The sequence below is a fragment of the Suricata suricatta genome, chromosome 10 (assembly GCF_006229205.1).
Source record: "Suricata suricatta isolate VVHF042 chromosome 10, meerkat_22Aug2017_6uvM2_HiC, whole genome shotgun sequence".
Taxonomy (NCBI): domain Eukaryota; kingdom Metazoa; phylum Chordata; class Mammalia; order Carnivora; family Herpestidae; genus Suricata; species Suricata suricatta.
Window position 1 is genome coordinate 57,811,982 of NC_043709.1, and position 8,459 is coordinate 57,820,440.

The 8,459-nt window shown below is 40.2% G+C and overlaps 1 pseudogene; it reads right to left on the reverse strand.

The window, feature by feature from the left end:
• The window catches only part of LOC115305695, a 24,532-nt pseudogene extending 24,384 nt beyond the window's left edge, over positions 1-148 (reverse strand).
• Between the last annotated feature and the right edge of the window lie 8,311 nt (positions 149-8,459).

Consider the following 8,459-nt stretch of genomic DNA (forward strand, 5'->3'; position numbering starts at 1 on the left):
CCAAAAGTGTGAGGGCGATAATGATGAGGTTTCCAGTCACACTCAGCATGTAGGTGAGAAACAAAAATACAAAAAGCAGAACTTGTATTTTGGGGTCATCTGTTAATCCCAGCAGGATGAATGTTGTTACTGCTGTGTGATTTCTCATCACCGCCTTGCACCAAGTCAAGAAGGATTCCACCTGGAGAGAGAAGTGTCATAAGAAGCTAGGATTGGGAACATCCTGAAGGAAAACATCCTGGCAGGCCTATTTACATACACTTTCTTCTTTCGCTTAATAATCAATGTGTTAACACAGAGACATTTATAGGAAATATCTAATATAGATCATGTGCTCATAACTCTCTAATTAGAGAGCATATTTACAAAGATACCAAATAAAACCAAAAAAAATGTAAATCATATGTCCAATTTGCAGTTTCTCAACAATATTGCCTTCTTCTACAAATTTTATTTGTCTTTATGCTAGAGGCAATTATATTACTTTTGAAACGCCCCCCCCAGCCTTAGCTCCCTTTGCTTTCCATACTATATTGAAATGCTCCATCTTCAAAACCAAGAAGGATCTGTTACATAGTATTTTTGTGTGTGTTTTAAAATTAAAAGTTATTTTTTTTACAGTAATCTTAGAATCACAGGAAAACTGAGGGGAAAGTGCAGAGATTTCCCACACACCTTCTGCCTTTACAAATACGTAGCCTCCCACATTATAAGTAACCTCACCAGAGTGGTACCTTGGTCACAATTGGGGAAACTACATTCACATATCAGAGTCCATAATTTACATTATGGGTCACTCTTGGTGTTGTACATTCTATAGTTTTGGACAGATGTTTGGTATTTTACATTGATCATCTTCTATTGTTATGCTGAACTTTAACAGTAACACATTCATTTAAATGCATTACTTCTGCTCTTTACACTTTGATTATCTAATTAGGGAGATAAGTTTAAAATACAAAGATGTCATTTTGTTTTTCACCCTATATTTAGGCAAATGAAAGTACTTTTAAATTAAGTTGGGACTGCTTAGGCAGAGGTTTCCTGTAGTAGTATAAAGAAGCTTTTTCTGGAACTCAATATAAATTCAGTTTATATATACTTTATATGTTAGTCCTGTTGCGGTGCTTTGGGTCATGGATGGAGCCCAGAGGGAATGATCTGCGGTATTTGTTTCTTTGCCAGCCTGATCAGCCTGTCCAGCCCCGTGGGCTTCACAGCACTCAGCCTTCAGAATCTGCCTTAGGATTTATCTTAGTGATCTCTTTGAGCAATTTCTGCTTCTCCCCGCTTCAAATAAACTTTCCTTACTAATTCACCAACCAGCTCTCTAACCCTGCTGCTTCTGTTCTCTGACGGTTGATATATGTGACTTGCCCAAGCAACAGCCACAAACAGAGAGGCACATATGAGCCAGTCTTCGTAAGCAAGTTATAAAGTACCCTCCCTTTCTCAATGACACTTGTCACTGTCCATTTCTGCCCCTCCCAGGAGTGTTAAGCCCCCCGGTACTCCAATTTACATTTTCCCCCAAAACCCCATCAGAGAGGTGCCCAGGAAATTTCCCCCTGCCTTCATGTCAAAGCTTTGCCTCATTGAGATTCATATTTCAAGCAGCTGCTTTTAGGTATCCTTCCAATAGAAGAAGATCCAGTAAATGCATTCTCATTGGGGATATCAGTAATTAATACTAACTTAATGTATGGGCTTATGTCTTTGTGTTTTATTAGGGGGAATTGAGCATTAAATGAGTAAATTTGGCCATGACGTGTTTGTAGGGAAACCCTGTATACTTCTACACGAGAGGAAACACAAATTTCTTAGGTTTTAAGTTATTGGCCCAGTTGTATCCAGTGTATGCTTTCTGAACAGAGAATCAAAATCACATTAGGTTACCCTTGCATTGCTCAAATAAATACTCTGCATTTATTCATTCAAATAAATATCTAAGGAGCCTCTTTTATTTATTTATTTATTTAATATAATTTATTGTCAAATTGGCTAGCATACAGTGTATACAGTGTGTTCTTGGTTTTGGGGGATAGATTCCTGTGATGTATTGGTTACATACAACACCCAGTGCTCATCCAACAAATGCCCTCCTCAGTGCCCATCATCCATTTTATTCTTTCCCCTACATCCCTCCATCAACCTTCATTTTGTTCTCTGTATTTAATAGTCTCTTTTTCATTTACCTCCATCCTCCTCTGTTTGTAACTCCCCCTCCCCACTCCTGAGTCTCTGTTATTTAAAGAACATCATAACAGAGACTGCAGCTTTAACAAGTTGCTTCCTCAAGGGGCTTCCAGGCTACCAATAGGAGATAGTATTTCATTTTGGAGCATACTCATGACAGAGTAACACAAGGTAACAGTGAAAATGCAGCTTTGGATTTGGGATAACTACTCCATGTGTGTTCCTTGGCAATCACCCTTAGTTATACTGGTAGCTATTTATATTTTCCTATATTCACTTAGTTTTTCTAGGGTTTTTTTTTTTTTCTTTTCATGAAGTTGGCTGTGACATCTATCATCATAAACTGAGTTAGCAAGGTGTATTGCTTAGGGTTCACAGACAGGATTTTGGAACAGATACAAACTCTCCCCACCTTTGCTCATGGTAGAAAGGACTTTACTGGAGAGGTGGTATCTTGCCATGTACTTGCCAGGGGAAGACTCTCGGTCAATTGAATGACGGGTCAGGTTCATTTCTCCGTTCCTAATTTTTTACCCTCCTTCCCTTCCATGGTAGAAGAGTTTAAATCCTTATACTGGCTATTGACTTTGTAACTCCATTTCTCCTTTTTTTATGAAGTTCTAAGAATCTAAAATTATTCCTCTATCATCAAAATGTTAAATCTTCTGCATTGATAAGAACAACTGATGAACGCAGTCATATTAGCATTTGACCAATCACAAATTTAAAGTTTAAAATGCCTACTATAATATGTGTAATTTTCAGTGACACTGTTTTAAGTCATGAAGCTTGTTGCTACTTTTAATAGTGCAGGTAAACCTGTGGGAGCAGATCTTTGGATCTAAGACTGCTTCATTTTGGCTTTTCCCAGCAATCATACTAATGCTCACTGCTATACTGGGAAAATTTCTCTGGGAGACTAATAGTTATTTATTTGGTTTCAATTCATATCAATCAGCATTTGCAACAGTTTCATTAAATAAATAATACAATTTTTCACCCTCTTCTCATAAGTAGTGTTTTCATTAACGTTCTCAGGTAGGCCTTGAGGAATTACCTATGCAAAACTGCCACTCTCAGTCACTGTGGGGGTCTGATGAGTGACAGAGTCAGTTTATTCAATTATTGGCTCCCCATTATAGCTGACTATTTGTGAGAGACTTTGACCTTTCTTGTGTTTGGAACAAACCTCGTTCAGTCTTCCTTTGGGACTGAGGCTACCCATGGACTAGAGACTAGAGATTCAAGAAGTGTAAACCCTGCCACCACCACCTGCCCCTCCCCTGCCAAAGAAAAGTGGCAAAAAAGACCAAAATAGCAGATGGAGAAAAAGGGGAAGTTCCCTGTAAGGTGATTTATAATACTGTCATTATTTGATTTCTGTGACACTAGGATATTATTGGGTGACAGTGTCTTTTCTGTTGCCTTTTCTGTCTCTTTATTGACAGCTTCCTCAACTCATAGTTATAAATTAACCATGGCAGGAAATTTAATTTCATGTTCCTTCAGCATAGCAACATATCAGAAATGGTTGTTGAATACTTTTCTCCACTATCAATTATGATGAAGTGAATCCCAGATTTTAAAACTGTGTTCACCCTCTGCTCATGTTTGGAGAATTTTGAACGATATGTCCTGACAATCACACACTGACTTTTCCAATAGTTATCTGAGACCCTTGAGGGAACTGCAGTTTGAGCAGAATTCAGTTGGTGAGGGGTTCGGTGTGTACTTCGATTCCCACACTCATATTCCACCTATCACAACCCCAGCCTCACCCTCCACACAAGCGCGGGTGCACACATGCACTCTGTCACAGGCAAGCCTGACAATTGACTGACCTCTCTCTCCTAGACTTCCATGGCTTCTGACATTAGGAGCCCAGTTTCAGTCTCCTCTTCTCTCACCAAGTCTAATGTGGTACTGGATATCAGATTTCCCAGTTATTCTGCTGGTTGAAAGGACGAAAAAGGGCAGAAGCAAAGGAAGGTTCTCTCTAGTTTTGTTGGGGGGCCACATTTAATCTTCATGGGCAGGGAGGCAGGCTCCCAGCAAATTCTATAAAGCAACATTATTTGTATTTGTTAGTATGTGTTCCCAGGGCACAGGGAACATCTGAGTGAACAACAAAATAGTCCTTGGTGACCCAGTTTTAAAAGTTACTAATGAATCAGTGGCAGACTAATCAACAATGTAAAAACATATGTAGCCATGGGAACAATGTCCTCAGAGACACTGACGATGGTCTGATGTCATTTGAATTCTATTTGGATTTCTTTGTTGAATCTTTGTATTTCTCGTAGAACTAGATGCTCTAGCATTTTATGCATGTATACACACACATTACATATATATATTAATGTATTATTTTTGACATCAATCTTAAAGTGTATAAAAAAGGTATCCTCATTTTACAGAAGAAGTAACTGAGGAACAGACAAATGATTGGTCAGATGATTGGTCAGGAGCACCTGAGTGGCTTAGTCAGATGAGTGTCCGACTCTTGATTTTGGCTCAGGTCATGATCTCAGGGTGATGGGATTGAACTATGTGTTGAGCCCCTGTTGGGCTCCATCTACTTAAGATGCTGTCTCCTTCTGTCTCTTTACCCTCCATGCTCTCTGTCAAAATAAAACAAAAACAAAACAAAACCAATGAAGCAAAAAATGACTGGTCAGAATGCCCCACAGTGTTGGGGCAGGTTTTGGATAAAACTTTATCTGAAGACAAATATCCTTCCTCCCTCATGCTAGTTTAGCTACTTGTCTTAATATTCAAGATACTTACCTTTAGTTAAATGTCAAACTTGATGTTCTTTTAGTGCTATGTGGCCTTTCTTTTCATCTCTCCTCCTTCTACTTAGGAATTTTCAGGTAACCAATGAAACTACTTTTGGTAGTTGAAGCACTGGAGTTTTTCTTCCCAAATACTGGATAAAAAGTTGCCTGGTTCCAGGATATGTTTCTGCTTTTGCTATGGTTTATTACTGTCCAGCAAACTTGAATAGAGCTTTTTCTATGACTACCGCTGCTGTCATTTCTGGACATTCTCACTCCTGCTGTTGATATTGATCCTGATGTCACAGGATGGAGCAGAGGTGTGTTCTTCCTGTCCCCACGGAAGCAGGTGTCTTTGCTGTCTCTGTCTGCTGATGTTTTTCACACTAACTAGCCACATCAAATCACACTTTTGTCATTGCACTGTTGGCAGAGAATGACTGAAAATCTTCCCTGGCAGAGGGGATAGGTTGGAGAGAAAGGAGATCTCGCTCTGTATTTAGAAAAAATTAAAAAAAATTTTAATATTTATTTATTTTTTAGAAACAGAGCATGAGTTGGGGATAGGCAAAGGCTCCAGGCTCTGAGCTGTCAGCACGGAGCGCGATGCGGGTCTCAACTCATGAATCACGAGATCATGACCTGAGCCAAAGTAGGCCACATAACCAACTGAACCACCCAGGTGCCCCTACAGTAAATTTTTGAAGAACATTTTGATGGGCTGTGGCAGACACTGGTGATGTCCTGTCTGGTAGTTTTCTTCCCATGTCCATAATAACTGAACCTCAATTTTATACTGAGTGCAAATTGAGCAGATGACATACTACCCAGCCTCTCTCTGAGGGGGCTGTGGCTAAGATTATGGCCAGTGATACACACTGCAATGATTAAAATCGCTGTTGTTGCTATAGAGCCATTCATTTCCCTACAAATAGCGCTTTAGGTACATCCCACAAATTTTGATGTTCATTTTCCTGGAGTGGGTGTTTCTCAGGAAAATTTATTACTGATTTCTACTTAAATCCATTTGGCTAGATAAAATACTTTGTATAATTTGAATCATTTCAAATTTAACAAGGCTTGTTTCGAGCCCTGAATATTGTCTAACTTGATAAATATTATCTGTGAATCTTAAAAGAATTCTGCTCTTTGATTTTAGGGTGTTCTATGGATGTCAGATCATGTTGATAGAATTAACTCTTTTGTATACTTAATAACTTTCTGGGTTATGATTCAGTGAATTATTGAGACATGCATCCTGACATTTCTTACTCTAATTGTGGTTTTTTCCTACATGGTTTTTATCAGTTTTTGTGTCATGTATTTTTGAAGCTGTATTTATTGTAAATTTTATTTCAATTTTTATTTATTTATTTTTTTATTTTGAGAGAGAGAGAGAGAGAGAGAGAGCGAGAGAGAGCATTAGCAGGGTAGGGGCAGAGAGAGAGGGAGACACAGAATCAGAAACGGGTTTCAGGCTTGAAGATCTCAGCACAGAGCCCCACACAGGGCTGAAACTTGTGAACCAAGATATCATGACTTGATATGAAGTCAGAGGATTAATCAACTGAGACATCCAGATGCCCTGAGGCTCTTTATTATATGCATAAGCATTTAGGGTAGTTAAGGTTTCTTGAAGAATAAAGCCCTCTGTCACTGGGGAAAAAATACTCTTCTATTCTAATTAATATTCTTTGCTTTAATCTACTTTGATATTAGTATGGCCACACCAACTGGTTTTGATTAGTGTCATCATTTTATATATTTTACCATTTTAATCCTCCCATTTCTGCCTATATTTAAAAGTTAGTTTTCTTTAGACAGCCGAGTTGCCCCTTTTTATCCTCCCAATTTCTTTCTTTCCTTCTTATTTTAAGTCAAGAAGCATTTATTTGGGAAAGTAAGGAGTCCCTAGGACTAGGGCCTGGGAGGCTAGCCTGGGTTTCAGGCAGGGGACTTGGCAACACTCTTTCTTGCTGAGGCTGGTGAGGGTCTGGCCCAGGTTGGACAGGTAGAGAACCACGAAACTCTCTGAAGGAAGGATAGGACCTCTGTTTTCTTCCACGTGGCCTGTAGTCAGATAACTGGCTCCTTTCTTTCTTCATGGAGTAGGTGCAGGTGTCACTGCTTGCATGGCATGCAAAGCTTGAGGAAGGGAGGTGTCAGTGAGTGGCCTGAGGTCCAGGCCTCCAGTTTTGTCAGCACCAATGAGACTGACAGAGACAGTGAGGCCCTCCCCTGGCAGTCCCCACCAGGTTACTGGTACAGAAGTTGCTCTGCAAGGTGCCTGGCCATTGGCACTGCTTTGGGCAGGGGACACTAGGTGCATTGGGCCCCCCTGGTGCCACTTGGGCCTCAGAGGAGGCCATGGGTTTTCCACAGGTGGGACTCTGGGCTTGGGGCCAAGGTTGAGGAGCAGGGCATCCTCCCCAGGCCCCGGGCCTGCCCTTCTTTGGCAGCACCCTGACGGAGGGGCCTTCTAAGAGGCAGAGAAGCTATTGGTCCTGACACTGAGGTCAGAGATGAACTGGACACGGAGCTAATTCCTTGTGGAAAAGATGGGACCTTAGGCTGTGTCACAGTAGAAGTGCCTCTTGGTGGCATTGTTTGTTGCTCCGTTGAACAAGCTGACCAAGTAAGCAGCAGTAGGTGTCAGGATCCAGGTCAAACTTTCCCAGTGTCAGCGAGACCCCCTCACTCACAGTGACTCGTCACAGGTGTGGTTTTACATTTTTTGTTTGAATGTAAGCAGTTCTGGGTCTGCTTTTGTTCCCCACCAGAGCAAGCTTAGTACCTGAGACATAGCAGCTGGTCAATAAATCTTTGCTGGCTGCAGGCTGGAGGACGCCAATGGCATCCAGGTTGGTACCTGGTTTGGAGGCACAATGATGTCCCAATGTGACAATTTCTGCCTTTGAAGTTTGGTGTTGAAATAATTTACATTTGATATGATTGTTGATATGCTTTCATTTAAAATAATGTAGTATTTGTTTCTTATTATTCATATTTTTTCTTTGTTTGTTTTTTCTTTTTTTGTGTTTTCTTTGAGATTAATTCCCTTTGATTCCATTTGTCGACCTGTTTGGTATAAGCTTGTGTTATGTTATTTTTGGATTTCTTTTTTCAAAAATTATTTTAAGTATTTTATTATTTTTGAGAGAATGTATGAGTGGGAGTGGGGAGGGGCCTAGAGAGAGGGGAACATAAGCTCAGTACAGGTGAGCTCTGTGCTGACAACAGCAAGCCCAATCTGGGCTCAAACTCGCAAATTGTGAGATCATGACCTGAGCTGAAGTCCTATGCTCACCAGCTGAGCCTCCCAGGCATCCTTGGTTTTTTTAGAGTATATATGTCAAACATACCACAATCTACCTTCATTTGATAATATATCACTTCATATATAGAATTTAGAGCCATACAAGTGTGGCTTTTATGTCATACTTCTTCTATGCCTCTACCCTCATACATTTAACTTTTACATATGGA